Source organism: Cryptomeria japonica, chromosome 6, assembly GCF_030272615.1.
Source record: "Cryptomeria japonica chromosome 6, Sugi_1.0, whole genome shotgun sequence".
Taxonomy (NCBI): Eukaryota; Viridiplantae; Streptophyta; class Pinopsida; order Cupressales; family Cupressaceae; genus Cryptomeria; species Cryptomeria japonica.
The window spans coordinates 640387358-640414617 of record NC_081410.1 but is presented as its reverse complement, the minus strand read 5'-3'; positions in this window follow the sequence as shown (position 1 = coordinate 640414617).

Here is a 27260-nt window from a genome sequence, read left to right as displayed (position 1 = left end):
TTGTATTAGGAGTTATCAGTTTTTTTTCACTTTCTGGGCGGGTAGAATAGGACTTTGTATAGCTCTTCGCTGGAGGAAAATTCTTGAGGGAATGAATGTACAAATCTTGCCGTAATTTCAATTAGTAAATGAGAAAACAATCATATTGTTCCAAAACTATCTCCATTTGTGTTTTCTATTTTCATATGAATCAAAATGTTAAGGATGTTTTGATTTGTCTTGACATTTTCCATGTTAATGTGTGATTGTGTTTATGGGTTTCCTTCAAGGAAGGAACTAAAGTCTATATGCAAATCATTGTGAACTTAAGAAATAGTTTATGGATTAACAAGAATGGTTTATGTAACAACATAAGGAGCAATGTTTCAAAAGCTCACTAGTTCGAAGTCAGTTACTGTTTAAGTTTGTATTTGTGAATAAAGAATTGACTCTGTGACTTGGGATAGACACTGGCCTATTGTAATCCAAGATTTGTTTTAGAAACATTTCCATAGCCAATTTTCTTCCTGCCCATTTTCCCCCTTTTATATTTTTAGTCTATGTGTTCTCAAATATTCTCAAAGGCAAAGCAAATGGGATTTGGCTTAAATATAAAGAAAAGTGTTTAATTTCTTTATGTGTTTGAGAATATTCCATCTTTCATATGCGTGTAGATCGAGATGTTGCAAGGTTATTATCTGTGTAGGCCCAAAATAGAAACACCCTCCTGAGTACAATAGAGCTCGAAGTGAAGAAGGCTGTGAGAGCCTTGTGCTGTTGGAATTCCCTGTCCTTAGTCTATTGATAGTTTAGAGACCGCATTGAAGGTTTTATCCCCACCTTGGAATGTGATGAAATCCTTAGAATTGAGGGTTGTAGGAAAACACACCAATAGGCATGTTGTCTTTTATTCTACATATGGATTCTTGTTGGATTTTGCCAAGATCAAGAGCTCAATGAAATGTACAAAATAGAGACACAATATGGGACAAGAATAAACTGTATTCTCATCAATAGAAATGATCAACAATAATCAACTAGATTTTTTAATACAATGAATAGAGGCTTGCTTATATAGGCAAGGCTAGGGATATGTATGAGCACACAAACATGACATGTGGCTCAATAAGAAACAAGGGTAGGTAGGAAATAGGTGTGGGTAGGTAGGAGAAATAATATAATATTCCACATGAGGTGGATCACCCACTGAAGGTGGAATTATCACTCCACAATAAGTGGATATGATAGTGTAATAACAAGATCAACACCATAAGAGGTGAAATTTCTCCTACACACACTATCCCAATGTGGCACGAACACCCAAGTGTCTCATATCCAAACTACTATGAAATGCATTATCCTAAGTAAACTTAAGTAAGTGTAATAATATCCATGATGAATAATTATTTACACCAACACCCCCCTTTAAGTGCAACTTAGGGGAATGCACTTAAGTCTACAATGCAACTAAGCAATGCAAGATGGGTCCCGGCTACGAGGCCATGTTAGGTACCCATGTACAAATGCAAATGCATGCAAACCAATGCAATGATATCTTTCACAAAGTGGGGAAAGAGAGAAAAACCCAATGGGAAAAAACCCTCCCCCAAAAGAGAGATGAAAGCTATACAAGAGAACTCTCATAGAAATATGTGAGGAACAAAACCCCATGTGAGGAAAAAGTCCCTCCCATATGAGAGAAGAAAAGAAGTCAAACTGTGATCCTCGCTCAATGAAGAATCTGCACCAATGATAGAAGCTCGATGTATGAAGAAACTGCTCCACAAACGTCGAACAACATTCCTCCCCTTAGGAAGAAACAAAACCAAAGGTGTATCCATGAAGTCTCCCCAATCATGAAGGGAAGATGTATGAAGAAAACTCATGATGAAAGGAATCTCTGAAAACTGCTCAAGTGTCCCCATGTCGATGCTGAAAGATACCCCTTCCAAAGGTGGTAAACTGTGCCACATTGCTGAAAAAGGCACTCCAAGATCTAGTGGAGATGGATGTAGAACATGTCCCAAAGACTCATATGTCTCCTCAAAACATAAAGAGACCTCCTCCAACTGCTGTACATAAGTATCCACAATCATGTCAACCTCGAAAGAATGATCATGTAGAGAATGAACAAGAGGGTTAGAGTGTGCCCTCGCAATAATCGAAGAAGGATCACCTTCATCAAAGAGAAGATGTATGTCATCAATGATGTCTCCCAAATCTGCAATGTAGGATTCCACAAACAAACCTGTAATATCTGTCAAGTAATCATCCCATGAATCTGAAGCTGGAAGACAATGAATATCCTGCTGCACTGAATCACATGAAGGCAAAACTGTCGCACTATCTGCATCATCAGGTACAATAGGGGATGCGATATCAATATGAGGAGATGAAATACAAGACTCAAGAACGGGGTCACATGTGAGAATCCCCATGTTCAAGTGTCCAAAGTTCTCCTCAAAATCTGAACCATCACAAGAAGTGTGATCATCATGTGTAGAATCATCAAATGTGAAATCATCATCATCAACAAAATCTGAAAAGGAGTATAACCGAGATGCATGATCAACCACCCCAGTCGCAATGATAGCTCTAGTCTCCATGTCTCTAATGAAAACTGAGTCAGGTGTGAACTCCACAACTCTCTTAGTTACGCCATGTGTGATTTGATAGATAGAAAGGAGATTGTTTGTCAAGTGGGGTACACACAACACATCATTGAAGGAGTTATTCCCAATGTCAATAGATCCTTTCCCGATCACATCCATGTATGTATGATTGCCCATCAAAATCTGAGGCATGGTGCAAGGCTCAAATGTAGAGAACATAGACTACGAAGATGCCATATAATGAGAAGCCCCTGAATCTAGAAGCCATCTCTCTGAATCATGACTGATAGTAGCACATAGAGATTTTCCTTTTCTTGTTCCAAAAGAGTGAGTCTTTCCACTTGTAGAAGCCATGAATGCTTGCCCTTTTCCTTTTGAATGTGAGGAAGTTGAAGTTGATGAATCATCCTTCTTGTAGACTTTAGGTAAATCAATGTTATGCTTTTTGATGATATGTGTGAGCTCATCAATCTTCTTAGAATAGCAACGATGCTCCTCATGACCAATCTTTTTACAATAAGCACAAGTAGGTTTCTCCCTCTTTGGTGAATTATCTCTCTTGGAAGAGGATGAATCTCCTTGTTGCGGAGAAGATGGTGCTTTTTCCTTAGGCTTTGATTGCCATTTATTCTTGTTTGAGTTGTCCTTTCCTTGATTTCCTTTGTTCCCTTGATTTGCCACTAATGCTTGAGACTTAGAAGCCTTAAGAATGCCCATGCTTATCAACTTAGTTTGTTCCATCATCAACATTTCATTGAAAGCATCAAATGTAGGCATTGTGTAGCTTGAACCCATTGTCATCCTATGGGTTTGGAAACTAGAAACAAATGCTGCATATTCTTGTGGAAGCTTGCCTATCAAGTTGAATATCAATTGAGCATCTTTCTTATCAATGCCACAATCTTTGAGTTGTGCCCTCAACTCATTTGCCTTAGTGACATAATCTTGTATAGTATCAAAGTTCTTGGGATCTAACATGGTGAAATCACTATCAATTTGATATCCCCTAATCTCATCAACTTGACCATACAAGTCTTGAAACTTTTGCCAAGCATCCTTGATTAGAGTACATTTCTCAATATGAAAAATGAGATCCTTTGATACATACTTTCTTAAGGTACCAATTGCCATGATATTTTTAGTGAGCCAATCTAAGTGACCAACTGGATCAGCCTTAGGATCAGCTGGAGGAACAATAGTTCCATCAATGTAATGAGTGAGTCCTTTTTCCATAAGTTTACTCCATGCATCAGTTTTCCAAGTAGCATAATTATGTGGAGTTAAGAGAGGAAACTTAGAAGAACCCATAGCAGCAAAAAAGGAAGGAACACAAGAGCACAAGAGCACAAGAGACACCCCCCAAATTCACTCAATCAATGTACCCCCCCCCAAAGTGATGATTTTGGCACTTTATACTTAGTGCGATTACAATGAGCCACTTACAAAATAAGGCAAATTGGACTTATGAAGCAAATTTTACAACTTCTCAAATGAGATACAAGAGACTTCAATCAATAGTGCAATGAATCTAACTGAGATTCAAACAAATATACAAGTACCAAGAGAGCCAAAAATGGCCAAGATCTGAAAGTACAATTTCTACTTACAATGGCATCAATTTGATAGCATCATGTGAAAGTAGAGGAAAAAATAAGCACTTTCAAAAAAAATGGCACCTGAAAAGGAGGTCGTATGACCCCAAACGAAGCCTCTAAAGTTGCAAAAACTAGGATTACTCAGGTATAGTCACCAAAAACTGCATTTTTTGAAAAATCCGTGCATCAAAAACAATAAATTTCTTCACCACTGCAGAGAGCACAAAATTCTAGCCCATTTAAAAAAAAATTGCACCCAAAAAGAAGCAAAAATGAGCAAGTTATGGCCATTTGAAGTTGAATTGCAAAATCAAAAATGCAAATGAGAGGGGGTCCAAAAATTTTCAAACCCTGCTGATGTGGTGCTGATGTCAGCAAGTCAAGCGATTAAATTTGACGACCGTATGACCATCACAAAACGTCGCCTTCTGCTGACTGGACGTCCGTACTGTATGGACGGATGACGTAACAGGCTGACTGTGTATTCCGTACCGTACGGAAAAGCTGACTGGGCAGACTGATTCGACAGATTATGTGGCAGTCTGTACTGATGACTGTGTGTACGGTTTTACCGCGGGCCAGTGGCCGCCTGCCACATGGCAGGCGCGGTTTCCTCCGATCTGGGTTATGTGGCACGGAGGCTGGCAGGAGGAGCCGAGCTGCGCTCAGGCAGCGGCGCCGGAGGCCGCGGTGCTGTTTACGGAGCCCGGGAGAGGCCTGCAGGGACGTGCCGGAGGGCCAGCGGGAACCTGCGGCGGTGATCGGTGGCGTGGCGGTGGTGCGACCAGAGGAGATGCCGGAGCTTGGGGTTCGACGGAGATGGCAGGTACGTGTCGGCGGCGCGTGGTACACTGCGAGCAGCAGGAGGTGACACGGGCACCTGCGGCGTATGGGCGCACTGCAGAGACAGACCTGCAGTACAGGTCATGGGGGGGGGGGGGGGGGGGGTCTGTGGACCCCCCAAAAAACCAATTTTTTTGATTTAAAATTTTTTTTTTTTTGCTTCGTTTTTTTCAATTTTTTGATTCTTTTTTTTTTTTTGAAAAAAAATATTTTTCAGAAAATAAAGATTTTTTTTTTTCTAAAAAAATATAATAATTTCCGAAAATTCGTACGATATAAGCAAAATTGAAGAAAAAATTTTTCTCACCAAAATAGGCCGACTTTATAACCAAAATTCATGGAAACGACCTTCTGGACGCAATGGTGGGGTCGGATCTGGTCTAGGATGCCTCCAAAAGATGGTGCTCCTCAGATCTGCCTCTTGACATCACAATAATGCCTCTTCAAGACGAATCAATGAAGCCCCAATGGCTCTGATACCATGTTGGATTTTGCCAAGATCAAGAGCTCAATGAAATGTACAAAATAGAGACACAATATGGGACAAGAATAAACTGTATTCTCATCAATAGAAATGATCAACAATAATCAACTGGATTTTTTAATACAATGAATAGAGGCTTGCTTATATAGGCAAGGCTGGGGATATGTATGAGCACACAAACATGACATGTGGCTCAATAAGAAACAAGGGTAGGTAGGAAATAGGTGTGGGTAGGTAGGAGAAATAATATAATATTCCACATGAGGTGGATCACCCACCGAAGGTGGAATTATCACTCCACAATAAGTGGATATGATAGTGTAATAACAAGATCAACACCATAAGAGGTGGAATTTCTCCTACACACACTATCCCAATGTGGCACGAACACCCAAGTGTCTCATATCAAAACTACTATGAAATGCATTATCCTAAGTAAACTTAAGTAAGTGTAATAATATCCATGATGAATAATTATTTACACCAACAATTCTAAATGCTTATTTGCATAGATTTCTCTTTTGGGTTATGTGAAAATTATCATTATGTGGTTGCATATTTTCAACGTTTGGTATTAGAGCCATGATTGTGTTTGTATAACCCTTGTTAGGGAAATTTAGTGTTAAAGTTGAATCTCGGGCTTGCATGAAAGAATGAAGACATGACAAGATATGAGTGTTTTTTGCAGGTTGTTCTTTGTAGATTTGAGGATTTGGAGTTGCAAATTTGTGGACATTTTTTGCAAGTCCAAGTTTATGAAAATTTGTTTGCAAAAGGGTTTTATTGGATGTTCATAATGTGGGTTTTGGGGAGGAGGTTTCACAATGACCCCCTAGGCAAAAACTAATCTCACCATTGGATCTAAGAAGCCCGAGAGACAAATTTTGACATAAAATTTGATCTATTTAAGTGAAGTTGAAAAAAGGTAATTTTTTTTTTATCCTATGCCCCGTTAGACGATTGCACAGTCATACAAAGAGTCATAGAGAGGCGTCGTCATCATAAAATTATATTAAAAAAATCCTTGCAATTTTTACCTCGTCAACATTTTTATAAAGATTTTATTTTTTTTAAAGGAGAGGGTGTGGGGCATCCATAGACCTCCCCACCCCTACTTGTAGACTTGCAGGTACCCTTTGACAACATGTACCTTGCATCAATAGTATTGGAGGGTACTTCTGTCTGCGGTACCTAATGGGTACCACTATTGGTGAGACTCGTACAATGATACCTCAAGGGTATCAATAGTGGTGAGACTCATTGGGTTCCACTATGCAGTAGGAGCCCCAAACCAACTCTACGGGGTGTAAAACATAAAACAAAAAAAAAATTGATTTTAATACCAATAAAAAAATTAAACAAAAGAAATATCTCCCAAACATTTTATGAGCCAGATTTAATTCAGGGGTCAGATCCAATCGAGCCCCCAATTTAAAAAAAAAAATCTAAAAATGGGAAATTATGTCAGATTGGAAAATATTTTGGAGTCTATTTTTAGACTTGCATTTATAGTCTAATAGGTTGTTTTTTCCATGGAGCATTACTTGGGCATATGATGTTAGATTTACAACTTCTTATTGTTGGTATTTTGGTATGGTTTTGTCATTGATGTCAACACCTACTGAAACACTAGCACTTTGGAGATCCAACACCATTCACCGACAAGCAAGTAACTATTGCACAGTTACTGGTATATGGTTCACCGACAGGATATAATGTCCACCGGTACCTGGAATGATATGGAAGACACTTGATAATGTCGAAGACATCGTATGGAAACTTTGTTTTGAAGAATTGATCGTTGGTATATTCATATTTGAATATTTGCTTTTATCGACAAATAGGTCCAAGGTTATCTAGGGTTACACTGGCAAGTTTATCTTTTCCAGATCAGTCTGGCATGCTATGAAGATGATTTATTATTGTTGTAAATGAATTAAGCCAACATGTTTAATCGGTTATTGCATTGGATATTATATTGTATGTAAAATGTTTTTATTGTAATATCTTGTAGAGCCGACCTACTAAAATTGGTCTTAGGTTATGGTATAAATATAAGATCTTAATTGTAAGATCGAATGTGGAATGCGGAAAAGAATTGTGTGAAGGTATATGCGAGATTAAGAAGAGGTATACATGAAGACATCATTTGAAGGTGAAGCTAGGTTTTTGTAGAAGCATATCAGCTGTAAAGCGGAAAATCACGATCGAACCCTAGTTGCTCTCCCCTCTTCCAACTCCAAGGAGAGAGAAGGGAGATTCACTAGGGTTGATGGTTTTCACTTAGGGGAGAGACTTTACATTCAAAAGAGGGGTTGAAACTCACAAGATCCAATCCCACACAAGGCAAGATTGGATGCTAAATGTGTTTCAAGGGGTTAAGAAAGCAAGGCTACCCTCTTTTGTAAAGAATGTTGATAGGAGAATTAGGCTAGGAATGCATAGAAAGTGACAAAGATTTGCTTTATAAACTGAGATAGGAATATAGTATGAAGCTGCGGACCTGGAATTAGCAGTAAAATGTCGATACGGCGCTGTCCTGCAAATTTGAACAAAAGTTGTCAGGACGATGGCGCCCGGCACCACGGTCCTCCGAAAAATCCGCGAAACGAAGGTGGATCTGTTCGTCTCTGCACAAGGATTCCAGATCTTCAATTTCAGCCGCGTACTTGCAACCTACACACAGAAAAGCGAAGATGATTGGGGGGTTAGGGATTAGAGGTTTGCCTTTAGGTCAAACCCCAGTTTTGGAATTAACCAAGAAATGAGCAAGTGCTGTAAATGTAAATGATTGTAAAACAAGTACTAATACCTTGTTCTAAGGATGTTTGTATCCTTATGTGCGAAGGTATAGATGTTGTATGTTGTATGTTGTAGCATGTAGTATGTGATCTCCTCTTCAATGGTTGAATCCTTGTCTTGAATGCAACACTTAGCCTTGAATGGAGACTTGAAATGATCAATTGCTTGAAGGAATGCTTGAATGCTTGAGTATAGTTTCCACGCTTTGTACACATATCCTCTTCATGCCAAATGAGAGAGAAAAATGTAGTTTATATACTTGTCATTTAGGGCTGATAGACTGATTTTCCTGACCTTAGGCCGACCAGGGAATGTAATTTCCAATTTGCAAACAAAAAGACCCGAGACCCCTTAGGAGACCGGGCCCCAAAATAGGACCCAGGGACCAGGGCGCTGGGCGCTTTGGTCCCACCTCTAGGGACAACAGGGTGCAAGGAGGTTCAGGCTAGGGTGCTTGAAAAATGCAGTTTTCAGTGTCGTGGACAAGTTTCGGGGTCTCCATTCAGGTTGTGTGTTGCATTGCCATCATGAAGACCGAAATGCAGTCAAAATTGCAAGTGTCACAATTTTAGGACGCTACATTTAGCCCCCACTTTAGCGGGAGTATGTATGCTCATACTTCCGGTAAAGAACAAGGAACAATCATTGAAAGACTTTCACCATGTCAAGGAGGCAAGAGACATCAAGCCCCCAGTGGACTAAGGATCTTATGACTTTGATTGACAAAGTAAAAGGGAAGATCACGAGGGAGAACCATGACTGTTAGTAGTAAGGTTCCCTCACTATGAGTCATGCAAGAAAGATATCAAAAATTTTCAAGGCAAAGCTAAATTTGCCAAGAAATTTTCAAGTATCTTGAAAAGATATGAACGGGATGTATGCCCCCCTACGTTAAAGCGATCGCACATGCCTCACCGGGGGTGATTGCTTTAAGGTAGTGATACATATAAGAATGAGAAAGGAAAGGAGCACGTTATCACAAGGATTTAGCCCCCAAGTGTGAGATAAGCCCAAGGATAATAGACACAAAACACAAAGCACGAGGTGACTTCGCGTTCCTCAGGGTTAGTATGCTGTATGATTATTCATGTATATCATATGTATGTATGCATAATTGTTCTTCATTCCCCAATCAAGGAAGGTCACCTAGAAGAAGGGAACACATGTGTCTTTTGAGTCAACATGAGAGAGATCGAGAGATCTCAATGCTTTGCATCGTCCTCAAGTAGACAACACCAAGGACAACAAATAGAAGAATGAGAATAACGTATAGAAGAAGTAACACAAGAGAGGAGGAGAGAATCTGCTATGCTAATGTAACTAGTCTAGCACGTCATCTACCCCCCGATCTTGCTGATCAATGTTTCGGGAAGGCAGGGAACATGCTAGAGGAGGAACATTCAACACAGCAGATGGAGCTATCACAAGATCCAAACAAGGGCTATGTTCATGTTCCAAGCCACGTTGTTCTTGTCTAGGAGCTAGGATAAGTGCTTTAGAAAATTCATTTGATAAATGGTTATCAATATCAACAAGTTCATATTCACTATCAGAAGCAAGAGAAGCAACATTTTCATCATGAATAACATTTTCATCTATATCATCATCAAGATTTATAAAAATAGGGTCTTTAATTCGCACAGGATCAAGACCATCATGCATCTTATGTTTTGGAGATTTTGGAGAAAATGGAATAATGCTTGTTGAAGGTGTTTTTGGAGATTGCAAAGTTTGAGAAGCAGCTGCTTGAGCTCTAAGACGACGCTTTCGTCGGCGTTCACGTGCAGAACGATTTCGTCTAGTCTTAGTAGGCAGTGAAGAAGATTGAGGAGGAGGAATGTTCTCATCCTTATCACTTGGGTGTTTAGGTTGTGGTCTCTTAGGCTGGATAATAGGAGAAGAAGAAGGTCTCTTCTCTCTATAAAAAGAAGGAGGAGGGACTGCTCCATATAAGGGAGGAATATTCAGTTTAGGAAGGAGACCAAGTCCATCATGATGAGGAGGTATAGGTCTACTCTTAGAAGGTTTATTAGGCATAGACATAATCACATCCATGGGAACGGGTTGGGAATCTTCTTGAGGAAAGACATTAGTTTTATCTTTCAAAGGAAGAACTTCCTTCTCAAGAATGATAGGAATATCAAGTTTAGGTGTTCTAGGTTCACTTAGAGATAGGATCATATCTGTTTTCCACTTTTGATAAGATTTGAAAAGATGATCACTTCGCGGAGGAAGAGATTGGAATTGTTTAGGCCAAAAGTAATCAATAGGAACACTAGAAGTTCTTTCAGCTGGTTTAAAGAGACTATGATTGACAGTAACAATTTCACCATTATGGGGAAATTTCAAACACTTGTGAATAGGAGAAGCAATAGCTTTCATGGAAGATAGCCAAGAATAGCCAAGCTTCACACAAAATTGTTCGGAACATGGAAGAATAGCAAAGTTCACATCAAGGGATTTGTTATGGACCTCAATAGGTAAAGTAATAGAACCAATTGCAGGAGAAGAAAATGCATCAAATAGTTTCACAATCACATCTATTTTGTCATATATCACTTGATTCAATTGCAAAGTAAAAAGAAATTCTTCAGTAATAACATTAACCATGCACGAAGGATTAATAAGCACTCCACGACGAGGTGTATTCTTGACTTTTGCAACTATGTATAAAGGACCATCAGGTGCCCTAATGGTTTCACTGGAATCAAATGTGATGGAAGGTTCTTTAGGGTTTTCTTGCTGCTCTACAAAGTTAATCACATTCGGAGTCATAGACACAAGACCATCAGATGAGAGAGAGGAATCATTAGCCTCAATTGCATTAGAGGTATGAGAAGGTAATGGATCAGTGAAAATCTGAATATTTTGGTTAGGAGGAGCTACAGATGTGTTGCCTTTATCATTCACTCCAGAAACAGAAATAGTATTATTATCAATCAAATCTTGAATTTTACCCTTTAAAGAACAACATTTTTCAGTATCATGCCCAGGCTGACAATGAAATTGACAAAAGGCTTTGTTATCAAAATAAAGTGAGGTAATCTTTGCAGGATCAATTTGTCGTACAGGAGGAAGAGTAAGCACATTTTGTTCCAATAACTTATTCATAATACTATGCGATGATTCATTCAAAGGAGTAAACTTTCTTTCTTTCCTGAAAAACTTAGAAATAGGAGGCACACCTGATGCTACATTCACATTGTTGTTGATGATGTTTTCATTGAATTTGATGGAATCTCTGTTCGGTTTAAACTTCCCAAATGGTTGTTGACTGCTATCACCCTTATCACTCAAAGCCATAGGATGTGATTGTTCCATTTGACTCACAGTCAGTTGATAATTGTGGAGAGTTGCGCACAACTGTTGGAAAGAAGTAAACTCAGAAAACAGGAGTTTGTCTCGAATATCTTTTTGTAAATTAGAAATAAAGATTCTTTAAATATCATTGTCAGGCACTGGAAAAGAAATTTGAGCATACAAATGCTTATATCTACCAATGAAATCAGTCACTTTTTCTTTAACACCTTGTTTACAATGCATTAAATCAATCAAAGTAACTTTAGGACTTATATTGTTTTGAAATTGTTGAATGAAAGCATTTGCAAGTTGTTCGAAAGAAGTAATAGAATAGGAAGGCAACGAGCAATACCATTGTAGGGCTTTGTCTCTTAATGTTCTAGTAAACAGTTTTGCAAGCAACCTTTGGTCATAAGCAAAATCAGTACATATTGTTTGAAAAGTCTTAACATGTGTTAGAGGATCACCTTTACCATTATAAAGTTCCAAATGCGGGATTTCAACATGTTTAGGAGGGATAGCTCGAACAATGTCAAGAGAAAGTGGGCTCGCAACATCAAATGTGGGCACACTAAACTTAGATTGATTCATAGAGGCAATTTGTTGCTGTAAAGAAGAGACAGTTTGTGCAAGATTATTAATGGTCACTTCAGTCGAAGAGTTCATATTAGATGTGTTAGATTGAGATGGAGGTGTTATGTTATTGAAAGAAGGTAAAGAGTAAGGTGGTGGAACTCTATGATAATTAGTCATAGGAGATGATTGGACAGGAGGAATACTACAAGGAGGAATGGAATGGTTAAATGAATTGCCCCCTTGCGTCATGTTCATTTGTGAAGATGTAATAGGAACACTCATTGAAGGAATGAATGAAGAAGTCGGATTGAATGAAGGAAGAGGGTTAATTGAAGAAGAAGGATTGCCCCCATGACTGGTGATCACAGGAGGAATGTCTTGTGTAGAAGTAGCCATTATGTTTGATGTAAAGGTAGGTATGCTAGCAATAGAAGTCATCAAAGGAATAGAATGATTGACTTGAGTAGGAGGTTGTGTATAACCCAAATTTTCAGCACAACTCTTCATAGGCATCACATTCGAATCCACAATGTGTGCAATACCACGCAAAATATCAATTCCATTCTTATCACTTTGAAGCATACGTTTTAGACCCTCAATTAAAGGAAGAGCTTGACTATCGGGGTATTCTTGAGACATCGATTGTCGAAAATCGTCAAATTGGTTATCCAATTTTGAAAGTTGTTCTACAGAAACCTCATGGAGAGCTTCTTCATCATTAGGAGGATTAGAGGAATTACCCATGTCCTTGTTAAAAAGGCTATTCAAATTAGGTTCCATCTCCTCGGTAGTTAAACCTCGGAAAGATTTAATTCTATGGCTTCGTCTAACGGGAATAGTGTAAGTAGGGCTTATTGTTGTAAAAGTCATGCACTAGAAAGAGAGAGAAGATTTTGAATTTAGAGGTAGCAATTTTCAGTAAAATCAGCCAATCTTCTGGATTTAAGCTGTTAAATGCAATCACGATAGTCTCCCGAAATTTCGAAAAAAATGTCCGGGACCGTGGCGCTCGGAGTGCAACACGGTCCTTGCAACTTTTTTCAAAATTTGCAGGGATGAAAGGTATGATGATTTTAAAGCTAATCTGAAAAAATTGAGTGATTTTACGATATGTAGATAGGCCAAATTAAAGTTGCAATCTCGAAATTGAACCCTACCAAGATTGTCGAAAAATGCAAAATTTGAATTTTGAAAAAGAGAGGGAAACTGAAATTTTGAATTTTATGATTTTAGAGGGAATGTCAAAAGCAATGCAAGTTTTAAAATTTAGGAATTGACTCAATTTCACGCAAAATTCAATTTTGAAAGCGGAAATTAAAGTTGTTGTAATTAAGCACTTAATTTCAAAAGTCACAAATTGTAAGAATTTGAATAAAGCACTGAAATTTCGAATGAATGCAAACACACTTTTCAGATTTAGGACAATAAGAACACAATTTTCACACAAAATTTCAGTTTCAATGATTTTTGAATGTTTAAAAGCGTTAATCCAAGCAATCCCTAGACCAACTTTGACTTTAATTTTGAAGGTGTTAAAATTGATAAAATCAGCCAAAATTCTGGATTTTAGCAGGAAAATACAGTAAGATCTCGCTCCTGAAATTTCGAAAAAAATGTCGGGGATGATGGCGCTCGGAGTGCACACGGTCCTCGTAATTTTTTTCCAAATTTTCAGGGATGAAAGATATTGTGATTTTATTGCGGAATCCAAAGTTACAGCTAATTTGGAGATGTTTTGATCAGTGCAATTGTCGGACAAAGGTTGAATCAAGAGGGTTTCAAAAATTAGGGTTTTGACACTTAACCACTTAATTTTCAAAATTAAAGCACAAATATGAATTGATAATTTGTAATAGAAGGGCAGATCTGAAACAAGCATTAACATTTAGACATTTCACAAGCTTAATTACTAAAAAGAAATTTTAGGGTTTTTATGCAATCACCTCTAAAATTTTGCAAAAGATCAAACATGGAAATGTAATCAATTTTTTCAGATCTAAGCATGAAAAATCAGAAAGGATGTTTCACGTCGGGTTCACCAAAATGTAAAGCGGAAAATCGCGATCGAACCCTAGTTGCTCTCCCCTCTTCCAACTCCAAGGAGAGAGAAGGGAGATTCACTAGGGTTGATGGTTTTCACTTAGGGGAGAGACTTTACATTCAAAAGAGGGGTTGAAACTCACAAGATCCAATCCCACACAAGGCAAGATTGGATGCTAAATGTGTTTCAAGGAGTTAAGAAAGCAAGGCTACCCTCTTTTGTAAAGAATGTTGATAGGAGAATTAGGCTAGGAATGCATAGGAAGTGACAAAGATTCGCTTTATAAACTGAGATAGGAATACAGTATGAAGCTACGGACCTGGAATTAGCAGTAAAATGTCGATACGGCGCTGTCCTGCAAATTTGAGCAAAAGTTGTCGGGACAATGGCGCCCGGCGCCACGGTCCTCCGAAAAATCCGCGAAACGAAGGTGGATCTGTTCGTTTCTGCACAAGGATTCCAGATCTTCAATTTCAGCCGCGTACCTGCAACCTACACACAGAAAAGCGAAGATGATTGGGGGGTTAGGGATTAGGGGTTTGCCTTTAGGTCAAACCCCGGTTTTGGAATTAACCAAGAAATGAGCAAGTGCTGTAAATGTAAATGATTGTAAAACAAGTACTAATACCTTGTTCTAAGGATGTTTGTATCCTTATGTGCGAAGGTATAGATGTTGTATGTTGTATGTTGTAGCATGTAGTATGTGATCTCCTCTTCAATGGTTGAATCCTTGTCTTGAATGCAACACTTAGCCTTGAATGGAGACTTGAAATGATCAATTGCTTGAAGGAATGCTTGAATGCTTGAGTATAGTTTCCACGCTTTGTACACATATCCTCTTCATGCCAAATGAGAGAGAAAAATGTAGTTTATATACTTGTCATTTAGGGCTGATAGACTGATTTTCCCGACCTTAGGCCGACCAGCGAATGTAATTTCCAATTTGTAAACAAAAAGACTCGAGACCCCTTAGGAGACCGGGCCCAAAATAGGACCCAGGGACCAGGGCGCTGGGCGCTCTGGTCCCACCTCCCGGGACAGCAGGGTGCAAGGAGGTTCAGGCCAGGGTGCTTGAAAAATGCAGTTTTCAGTGTCGTGGACAAGTTTCGGGGTCTCCATTCAGGTTGCGTGTTGCGTCGCCATTGTGAAGACCGAAATGCAGTCGAAATTGCAAGTGTCGCAATTTTAGGACGCTACATCAGCATTGCACCGGTACTGAATCCAGCATATGAAGATGCTATTTTGTGCAGTACATTCTTATTGGATTTAACCATCCAACTATAGTTAGTGTGATTCCCATTTTGTGATTGAGCAGTGAGCTCTAGGCTATTGGCCTTTTTGCATGTGCAGACCCCATTTATGTACACTTACTATCTGCAGTAGTATCATCTGATTGTGGGTAAGGTTTCCCATCATGGTTTTTCCCCTTACAGGGTTTCCACATACAAAATATTGGTGTTATGTGTTGTGGATGACTCTATGTTTATGTTTCATGCATTAATCTCTATAGGTATAGCAATTTACTGTTAACACTGTCTACCAACACACTTAACTAGTTTACCGGTATTGAGCATTAAGCTGGTTAATTGGTTTTTGGTTTAAATTCATTAGACAACTGATTCACCCCCCCCTCTCAGTTGTCTCTGCGACCTAACAATTGGTATCAGAGCTTAGTCCTCTTTTGCAGAAGTTTAACAACTTGAGGAGATCCAATGTCTACTAATTATTTCAGGAAGGATAGTCCTAAACTTGATGGAACCAACTATGGGATATGGAAGATCAGGATGGAGACACATCTGAATTGCATCAGTAAAGACATTTGGGAAGTTACAAAGAATGGTTATATTGCTGCTGTAGCTGGCCAGACTACTCCAACTACCTTAGCTAAAGATGAAGAGAATGATTGCAAAGTAAGAGAAACACTTTTGAGTGCATTATCAGATCAACAAATCATGGGATTATTAGATAGGTCTACTGCTAAAGCTATTTGGGATCATTTGGAAACACTAAATGAAGGAGATTCCACAGTCAAGATTGCAAAACTTGAAATCTTCTGAGTCAGGTATGAAACACTGAAAATGGAAGAAGATGAAAGGATTTCTACTTTTATGGAAAGAGTAAATGAAATTATTTTGGGTATTAAATGTTGTGGAGGAACCTTGAGTGAGGATAAAATTGTTTCAAAAATCTTAAGAGGATTGCCACCGGCATATAAAATGAAGGTTACTGCTATAAATGAGTTGAGAACAATGCCTAATACATCAGTAATTAGGGATACATTGATTGGAAAACTTTCAGCCTTTGAAATTGAGGAATTTGGTTGTGTTGCTACTATAAAAACTAATTTGGCCTTTAAAGCATCAACATCATCTACTCCATCATTTGACAAATCAGACTGGAAAGCCTTTTATGCAAGAGAACTTGAAGAAACCAGGAAGGAGAATGAAGAGCTTGAAGAACTTGAAGCACTATTTGCAAGAAAAATGCCAAAAGGTCCAATTGGAAGTAAGTATGAAGGTAAAGCACCCTTTAAATGTTTTAACTACAATAAGATTGGTCATATGGCTTTGAGATGCCTTGATAGACATGCTAGACTAAGAGAAGAAGCTAGAAGAACATACAAGCCTAATCTTGAATATTAGAGATACAGATTTAAGAAGAACATAGACAAATCCTGTTACATTGCTGATGAAGGTGTGACTGATAATTCTGATGAGGATCTAGCAGACAATGGATGGGTTTTTGTTGCTATAATAGAAGATCAACCGACACCTACTGCTCAACCGGTAGAACAAGCTCTAGCAGCCAAAGTTGAAGCAAAGGATGAATGGATCATTGACTCAGGATGCTCACATCACATGACAGGAGACAAAGGTAAATTCTTTAAATTTCAAGAATACAATGGAGGTTTAGTAAGATTTGGAGATGACAAAGCCTGTTCAATCAAAGGTAAGGTTTCAATATCTCTTGATGGTAAGCATAAAACTGACAATGTCTACTATGTTGAAGGATTAAAGCATAATCTTTTAAGTGTTGGTCAATTAGTTGAGAAAGGATTTCAGTTATAATTTAAAAATGGAAAATGCAAAATCATGAATAGAACTGGTTTGGAAATTGCAACCGGCAATCAGACTAGGGGTAATATCTTTCATTTGAATAACAGTGAAAAGGCATGCTTAATTGCACATATAGATGAAAGTTGGTTATGGCATAAGAGACCATGTCATGTAAACTTTGATTGCATGGTAAAGATCAGTACTTCTAAGGCAGTTAGAGATCTACCTAAAATTGTGAAACCTGAGAATACAATTTGTAAGGAATGTCAATTTGGAAAACAAGTTAGAGCTAGTTTCAAAAGTATTCTAGAAAAATCCAATAATGTTCTTGATTTGATTCAAACTGATTTATGTGGTCCAGCTAGAACTAAAAGCTTACAAGGTGATAGATATTTTATGCTAATTATTGATGATTATTCTAGAATGTGTTGGGTTACTTTTCTTAGAGAAAAATCAGAAGCACTTGGAAAGTTTAAACTGTTCAAAGCAATGGTTGAGAATGAAACCAGTAAGAAAATCAAATGCTTAAGATCAAATCAAGGAGGAGAATTCACATCTAAGGATTTTAATACATTCTATGAAGTGAATGGAATTAGAAGACAGTTATCAGCACCTCGGACACCACAACAGAATGGACTTGTTGAAAGGAAAAATAGAACTATCTTGGATGCAGCAAGAAGTATGTTATCTGAAGCAAATCTACCACATGTGTATTGGAGAGAAGTAGTTAGCACTACTGTCTATACATTCAACAAAGTTCACATCAAAGGTGAAACCGATAAGACCCCTCATGAACTATGGTTTGGTAATACTCCTACTCTTAAGTATTTTAGAATTTTTGGAAGTAAATGTTAGATTAGAAGAGATGAGTATATTGGAAAATTTGATCCTAGAAGTGATGAAGGAATATTTCTTGGTTATTCATCTATGAGCAAGACATATAGATGTTTTAATAAGAGATTGCAGAAAATTGTTGAGAGTACAAATGTAAAGATTGATGAACAATTTAGAGGAACTTCAAGGTATATAGACTCTGAACCGATAACAGAATTTGTGACAAATGAACCTACACTAAATCCACCAGTACAGAATGAAGATCTAGTTACCCCAGTATCATCAAAGGATTCCATAGTAATTGAAGAACAATAGCAAACCAAGACACCCCGGTATGTAAGATTGAATCATTCTGAAGATCAGATAATTGGAAACAAATTTAAAGGAGTTATGACAAGAGGAAGATTGGCAAATGAAGAGGTATGTCTTATTTCTCAAATTGAACCATCATCTATGAATGAGGCATGTGAGGATAAATTTTGGATTAAAGCTATGGAAGAAGAATTAGGACAAATTAAAAAAAATAGTACTTGGACATTAGTTCCCCGGCCTAAAGATAAAAATGTAATTGGAACCAAATGGATATTTAGAAACAAACTTAATGAAGATGGTAAGTTTGTTAGAAACAAAGCAAGACTAGTGTGTAAGGGATATTGTCAGAAAGAAGGAGTTGATTACAATGAAACCTTTGCACCAGTAGCCAGAATTGAGGTAGTCACATTATTCTTGGCTTTTGCAGCTCACAAGGACTACAAAGTTTATCAAATGGATATTAAATGTGCATTTTTGAATGGAGATCTTGAAGAGGAAGTATATATTGAACAACCTGATGGATTTTCTTTGACAAATGACAATGATATGGTTTGTAGGTTAAGAAAATCTCTGTATGGATTAAAACAAGTCCCAAGAGATTGGTATGCAAGGTTGGATAAGTATCTTTTAAAGATTGGTTTTACTAAAGGAAATGCAGATAGCAATTTATATTACAAAATAACTAATGATGACATCTTGATTATTGAAGTATTTGTTGATGATATAATCTTTGGAGGAGAAGATGGATTATGTAAGAAATTTTCTATTAAAATGCAGTAAGAATTTGAAATGTCTATGATTGGAGAAATAAAATTCTTTTTAGGATTGCAGATTTCACAGATTGATAAAGGTATATTTTTGAGTCAATCCAAGTACTTGAAAGAATTACTAAAGAAATTTGGGATGGAGAACTCTAAACCGGTAAACACACCTATGACTACAAATGACAAATTATCTCAAAGGGATGAATCTACACCTATTAATCCAACTAGATATTAATCCAACTAGATATAAATCTATCATATGGACACTTTGTTTTGAAGAATTGATCATTGGTATATTCATATTTGAATATTTGCTTTTACCGACAAATAGGTCCAGGGTTATCTAGAGTTACACCGACAGGTTTATCTTTTCCAGATCAACATGGCACACTATGAAGATGATTTATTATTGTTATAAATGCATTAAGCCGACATGTTTAATTAGTTATTGCAATGAACATTATATTGTATGTAAAATGTTTTTATTGTAATATCTTGTAGAGCCGACTTACTAAAATTGGTCTTAGGTTATGGTATAAATATAAGATCTTAATTGTAAGATCGAATGTGGAATGCGGAAAAAAATTGTGTGAAGGTATATGCGAGATTAAGCAGAGGTATACACGAAGACATCATTTGAAGGTGAAGCTAGGTTTTTGTAGAAGCATATCAGAGTTACACCGATACTGAATCCAGCATATGAAGATGCTATTTTGTGCAGTACATTCTTATTGGATTTAACCATCCAATTGTAGTCAGTGTGACTCCCATTTTGTGATTAAGCAGTGAGATTTATGTACACTTACTATCTGCAGTAGTATCATTTGATTGTGGGTAAGGTTTCCCACTGTGGTTTTTCCCCTTACAAGGTTTCCACGTACAAAATATTGGTGTTATGTGTTGTGGATGACTCTATGTTTATGTTTCATGCATTAATCTCTATCGGTATAGCAATTTACTGTTAACACTATCTACTAGCACACTTAACTAGTTTACCAGTATTGAGCATTAAGTTGGTTAATTGGTTTTTGGTTTAAATTCATTAGACAACTGATTCACCTCCCCCCTCTCAGTTGTCTCCGGGACCTAACACTTATAGTCATTGGAAAGATGATTTTGAGCACTATGTAGTGGTATGATTATGTTTTCCAAATTTTGTCATCTTGATAGTAAAATGCTTGCTATAATTCATATGTTTCTTTTTGAATTTGAGCTTGTGCAAGTAGAGCTAGATTTTGGACTTCAAATATTAAAAAAAATCTTATTCAGAGCACTATATAATGGATCATATTTGGAGTTGTTTTGATATGATTTATTTGTTATTTTTATAATCTAAGTTTCTTATGGGTTCTTATACTATTGCAATTCTATGAGTTTATGGCAAGTTAAATCTTCGTTATTTGGAGCATGTGTCATTGTATGCTCAGTTGTACATATCAAATTACTCTCATCTTGACATGGTTATTAGTATTTGGTTTAGATTTGTATGTCTCATTATTAGTTCTACAAGTTGTGGATTGTTGTAGGTGGTCTATATTTATAGGTTGCATATATGGCTTGGATGTGGGTTGTTTGTACCTATATAAGTTTTTATTGATTCAGATTGGTGGCTTGGTTTAGTCACTAGGTTTGTTGATTTGGTTATTATTTTTGAGGAGAGATGGTGTTACTAGGTATATTCATGATGGAGGACCTATGTTGTTGGCTATGTGATGTTTATAAGTGTGACACATTGGGAGTTTGATGCCTGCTTCGATGGAGGTGATCATGGTGTCATGGATGTTCCTTATGTTCAAGGACTTTGACATGACATGAATTTATTTTTAGGTTCTTTGTTGATGGTGTTGGATTGGATTCCTGATTAGTTATGGAAATGTATCTTCTTATTTGAGGATCATAGTTTTACTTGGCCTTTTGGGAGCTCATGGTATGCATTTAAGTTCTTTGATTGTGTAGGGGCCTTGGTTGATTCTTAGTTAGGAGATTGTTATTATGATTTTATGGATATCTTGTTTACACATTTCAATGGGAGCTTGTGACAATGGTGTTTGGTGGTTTTATATCTTATTGGTAAAGAGATTAAGGTTTGACTCTTCCCTTTAGGAGCTCTTCATGCGAGTTATTTGATCTTGTTGGGGCCAAAAGTGATCTACAACTAGAGGATGGTTTATCATGATGTCATGGAGAGCTTGGTATCATTGTTTAGTGGGAGCTCGTGGTAGTAATATAGATTCACCATTGGATGGTGGATAATCCTTTTTAGTGTTTGTTGGTGTCAAGGATGTACTCTTGGCTTTTAAGCCTTTCAAATGAAGTGGAATAGTTAAAAATACTATAAGATTATTGAAATGTTGTATACACACAAAATCACTATAAACCAAGATTGATTACCATGTGTTTATTTCTCTTTAAACAATTTTAATTCTCCAAATCATCTAGAGATGCAAGAAGGAAGAAAGCTAGATTTTTGAGAAAAATATTAACAATCATTAGCCTCAAATATCTCAAACAATAGGACAATAAGATGAACAAACTTTGATATCATTGATTCTATGGAAAATTTTAATCTACACCAAGATCTATAATTTTTCATGCTCACACAAACTCTAGTTGACCAATAATCAAATATCATGATAACATATTGGAGTTAAAGATTATATCTTAAAAAGAAAGAATTCATGAGACAAAATGCAAGATAATTTAGGAAAATTTCACATTACTTTATTTGACTAGGATATATGAAAGATGAGTGTTGTATATATAGAAAAAATAGAGGTATCTACATCCAAGAGGAGTAATAACTCTTAATTGCTAGGAATATGTGTGTAATGCCCTACCAAAGAACCCTAGAGGATAAGAGAAAAATATGCATAAAATGCATGGAGTTTTTTTTTGAAGTAATAAAGTCTCAACATGCATAACATATATAAGTATAAGTCTCAAACCTCATGATAAGATCAAACTGCTAACAATCAACAACACTGTTGGATATTGCTGCTGCTAGGATATGTTGTTGTTATTGATGTCAACATATTCCTGTGTTTTGGTGTTGCAGAGAATTGTTTTGGTGATATGGTGATTGCAATGAGTTGATTTGGTTGGTTTATCTATTTTCTATGCTGAATCAAAAAGAGATACATCATTCTTTATTGATTCCATGATGCTATGTGATTATTTGATCGAGTTAAGGATTCCGGTATGGAGATTGGTTTTTAGTGTTCAATGTTGCATTGTTATGATGTTTGATCTGTTGTGCTCTCGTATGATCATATCTTGTGTTGCAAATTTAGGAGAATGTTTGGGATGTTTGTGTGTATCTTTATTTCAAATGGTTCATGATTTGATGCTCCACAAGCTAAATTTCTTGTTTGAGTTGCTGTTGCTAAGTGTTCTTGAGTGTTAGCGTGTTGATCGATGAATATTTGAATAAGTGATGTTGGTGTAGCTATTGCAGATGGTTCTAACTCGCTTGTTGGTGTTTCCTAATCATTTCCTATTTGTTTTGATGGTTTGAATTGATCCTTGTGCAAGTTTTTGATGATCATTTGGGTCTGGTGATATTCTTTGTGTTATGTAGTATTTTTGGTGGTGTAACGTGTTGTGGTTGATCTTGGCGAGATTTTTGGTGGTGGTGCGTGTTTGAGGAGTTGATTTAGGTCCATGATATTTTGTTTATGGAATTTTATTGGTCTAGTGGTTGACTTATGTATCATGTGATGTAATTTTGTAATTAGGTGTCATTGCAGGAGCATCCCCAGTTCTTGACAATCTTGCACCAACCAAAAATATTTCCTTTTTATTTTGCTTTTTGTTTTGTAGTTTCAACATTTCATTATGCATTTTTTGGAATTGGCTCATCGGATCTCGAGGAGTTAGATTTTGCTTAAGGAGTTGATCATCTACCTTATTCCTAATCTGCAGAGCATTTGGATCATTTTCTGGCAAGTTATTGCTATCGGTTTCCGAGATAATTTTCTAGTACCGGTTGCCTTGACCTATTTGCATTCGTAATCTACCGAAATCTACTAGATCCCTTCCTTAGCTTGTGGATCCCTGAACATTGATTCTGATGTTCCTTGGCATGTGGTTGACCTTCCCTTGGATCTACACTTCATCCTTTGGATTTTCTAGAGGAATTTCTTTGGCGGAGACCGACCTTGTTGTTTTACATGTTAGGTCTTATTCTTTGGCATTTGATCCTTTTTTGGGACGACCGGATCCCCTTGGATCGTATAAATCATTGTAATTGAGCATTAAAATGTAGATGAGAGGAGATAAGTCAAGATATAGAACATAGAAGATAGATCTTATGATTTGAGGTCCCGATTGTGACTTGTTCTATAATTAAGCGTGTTTTAGCAGGCCAGTGAGTCAGTTTCTATAATCTGATTGTTACCAGTTAATTGTAATTTTTTTTAATGATGTAATTCATTCAGTTCTGCATTGCCTCCATCCTATCCTTGTGCTTCCATTGTGTTTACTCATGTTGACTAGTCTGGATTGATCTCTTTGAGGTCCGTCCTAACTAGTGACTACACCAAGTGGTATCAGAGCGAGCTTTCGTTATGGAGATTGCATTGTCTTGAGAAATTTTGTTGTAGGGTGGCAGACTACGGATCCAACCTACAACTGCAGAGGACTGGCGTGAAGATGACGTAAAGAGGAAATAAGAATGGTGGAGCATGTGCAAATGGAGACCCTGTTGTGATTAAAATGTTGCGAGGAATTTCAGCCTGGTTGGAAGCCGTGGAGACAACCCAGAGAAGAGGCTGACATATTGAAGATGTGACAAAAGTTGAAGGAGAAGAAGCCCCAATAGAACAAGTAAACCTACCAGTGATTGATCTGGATGAAGAAAGGTTTTAGAGGGTTTTGAGTAGGGCGAATACTAAACCTCATTTGACCCCACCAGATTATGATGGAAAATTGGATTTAGATGAATTGATGGATTGGATCTCGGAGATGGAGAAATATTTTGATTTTAAGAAAACTGTAGAAGAAAGAAAGGTGAAATATGCCTTTACCCAGTTGAAAGGTCATGCATCTCTTTGGTGGGAGCATTTGTAGGTTAATAGACATATAAGAGGTAAAGAGAAGATCAAGACATGAGATCGAATAGTTGCTAAGTTGAAATCAAAATTTATGCCAGCTGATTATCAAGTGAATCTATTTCGAAGTTGCAGAATTTGAGGCAAAAGGAATCTAGTGTGAAGGAGTACACCGAAGCATTTTACAAATTGAATATTAGATCTGCACATGCTGATGATGAAGTTGAACAAGTTACAAGATATTTGAATGGATTGCGGATGTCTATACAAGATGAACTCAGTTTGATCAAATTGTAGAATATTGAAGAACCTTACCAGTATTCCCTAAAAGCAGAAGAGAAGCTGAACAAAAGACATGAGAAGAGACAGAGAGGTAGAGGTGGAAAGTTTTCTAAAGGAAGATTTCAAGGAGAAAGAGGATATACCGGAGGTAGAAGAACCTGTAGGAATTAGAACAAGGACAAGGAAGTGAGAAAATAAGGTAATTCATACCAAAAAGATGATAGAAATTTCTACTAGAGGAGAGAACTGGATGGCTACCCGAATGAGAATTTTGAAAAAGATGACAGAAGACAAGAAAAGAGAGTGTTTAGAGGAACTTGCTATAAATGTGGAGGAGAAGGACATCGTTCTTTCGAATGTAAGAAGGTAGAGAATATCAGAAGAATAGAAGTGGTAGAAGAAAACCCCACCAGATACACTAATAAAACAGACGATAGAGAACTGTTGATGATGAGAAGAGCTTTGTGTTATACCGAAGGAGATAAAAAACCCTTGCAGAGGAAGAATTTGTTCAAGATCAGATGTAAGATATCTAGTAGGTGTTGTAAAGTTGTTATTGATAGTGGTAGTTTGGATAATCTTGTTTCAGAAAAGATGGTGAATAAGTTGAGTTTGGAAAGATTGAAACACCCTAAGCCTTATCAGATAGCATGGATTTAGGATGGACATAAGTTGTTAGTAAGTGAGCAATGTTTGGTGAAATTGAAAATTGGGAATTATTATGATGAAGTCTTGTGTGATATTATGCCTATGGATATTTATCACCTTTTGTTGGGTAGACCTTGATAGTTTGATAAACAGGCAATACATGATGGGAGAAATAATACATACAATATTGTGGCCAATGAGATGGAGTAAACTTTGTTGCCCTTAGAGGAGCCTTTGAAGAGTGAAGTCTGTACAAATGCTAGAATCTATTTGGTGGATGGAAGGAAATTCTTGGATGGAATGAGACATGAGAATGTGTGTTTTGCATTAGTTCTTAAGAAGACTAAGAATATGGAGCATGAAGAAGGAAAACTAGAAGAGATAAAAGAGTTGCTGACAGAGTATGAATACATCATCTTAGATTTGTACTTGATGGATTACTGCCTTTTAGATGTATCAGTCATTGCATGGACCTAATTCCCAGAACTAGTTTGCCTAACAAAGCTGAACATCGGATGACACCAGCATAGAATGAAGAGTTGAATAGACAAGTGTAGGAGCTATTGAAGAAAGGTTTTATCAGAGAAAGTTTGAGTCCTTGTGAAGTACTAATAGTATTAGCACCTAAGAAGAATGAAAAATGGAGGATGTGTACCGATTCTAGAGAAATAAACAAGATCACAGTTAAATACCAATTTCCATTGCCTAGAATATTGGCCATTTGGTAGAATTGATTATGTGTTGCATTGATGCCAACACTAGTTGTTTGGATGCTTTATCGACACCCTTGTGGTCCTGGTAGGTTGAGTGGTTTTTGGTTAACTTGGATCCGACATGATTCGGTAGTCTCTGATATATTTTGGTGATGGAATTGGCTTGTTCATGATACTCATACTCATATTTGGTTAGTTGGTTTTGGTCTGGAGATCAAATGCTATCCTGCTTGTCTAGAAGCTTGGTTTTTGGTTTCGGCGAGGGTTTCACTGGCAGAGCTTTTGGTGGAGATCTTTGATGAATTTCATAAGTGGTGTTGGTGCACCTTCAGATGGAGTTTCAGGATGCTATTGATGATCATGTTCGAGACTTGGTAGATGGAGATCATTGCTGTAGTGTGTGGACCTATACTGGGTCCTAGTTGATCTAGGTTATGGACCGACTTTAATGTAGTGTGGATAGGACCTATTGATGTATTTTCGGGATGTCTTATATGTTGATATTATTTGTTTGGTCTAAGGCCAACATGCTTTATAATTATGTAATTGGTTTATTGTCTGGTGGTCAACCTGATTGTTTATAGTCGAGGGTTTGTATATAGATGTAAGTTCTCATTGTAGATCATCATGGTTGTTGTTAGAGGTCATGGTCAAGGAATGTAATGTGCGAATAATGTAATATCAATAAGGCAGAGGAATTAGTCGATCATTGGAGATCAAATTGGGTTTATGTAAGAGGATTTAGTCCTCTAGTATTGAGCTTAACCAGAACTGTACTCAGGCATAGGAAATGCTATCTTTTGCAGTTCAACACTTCTCTAGATTGTAGTATGGAATTCTATGTAGTCAATGAGGCTCCTTTTGTGATGAACAGTGTGCTCTAGGCTATTGACCTTCCTACAAGTGCAGGCCCCTTCATTGTAATTCACATACTGCAGAAGTATTATCTGGCCGTGGGTAGGCTTCCCACCATGGTTTTTCCCTTTACTGGGTTTTCCACATACAATTTTTGGTGTTATGTTGATGGATTTTATTCTATGATTACTATTTATGCTTAATTGGTTTAACTTCTCTTTCAGTATTAATATTTCGGGTTTCGGTATTAAAGTTTAAATTGCTAATGGTTCCGGTAATCTATGATAATTGATTCACCCCCCTCTTAGTTGTCTTCCAGTTATTTGAAGTATCTAACAATTAGTGTCAGAGCTTTGGTCCTTTATGTAGAAAGCTTAACCGCTTGAGGAAGATCCTATGATGACTAACAGTTCTAGTTCGTCCAGTTCTTCTAGAGCTATCTTTTGAAGGGATATTCTGAAGCTTGATGGAAAAAATTACATAGTATGGAAGATTCATATGGAGACTCATCTGAGA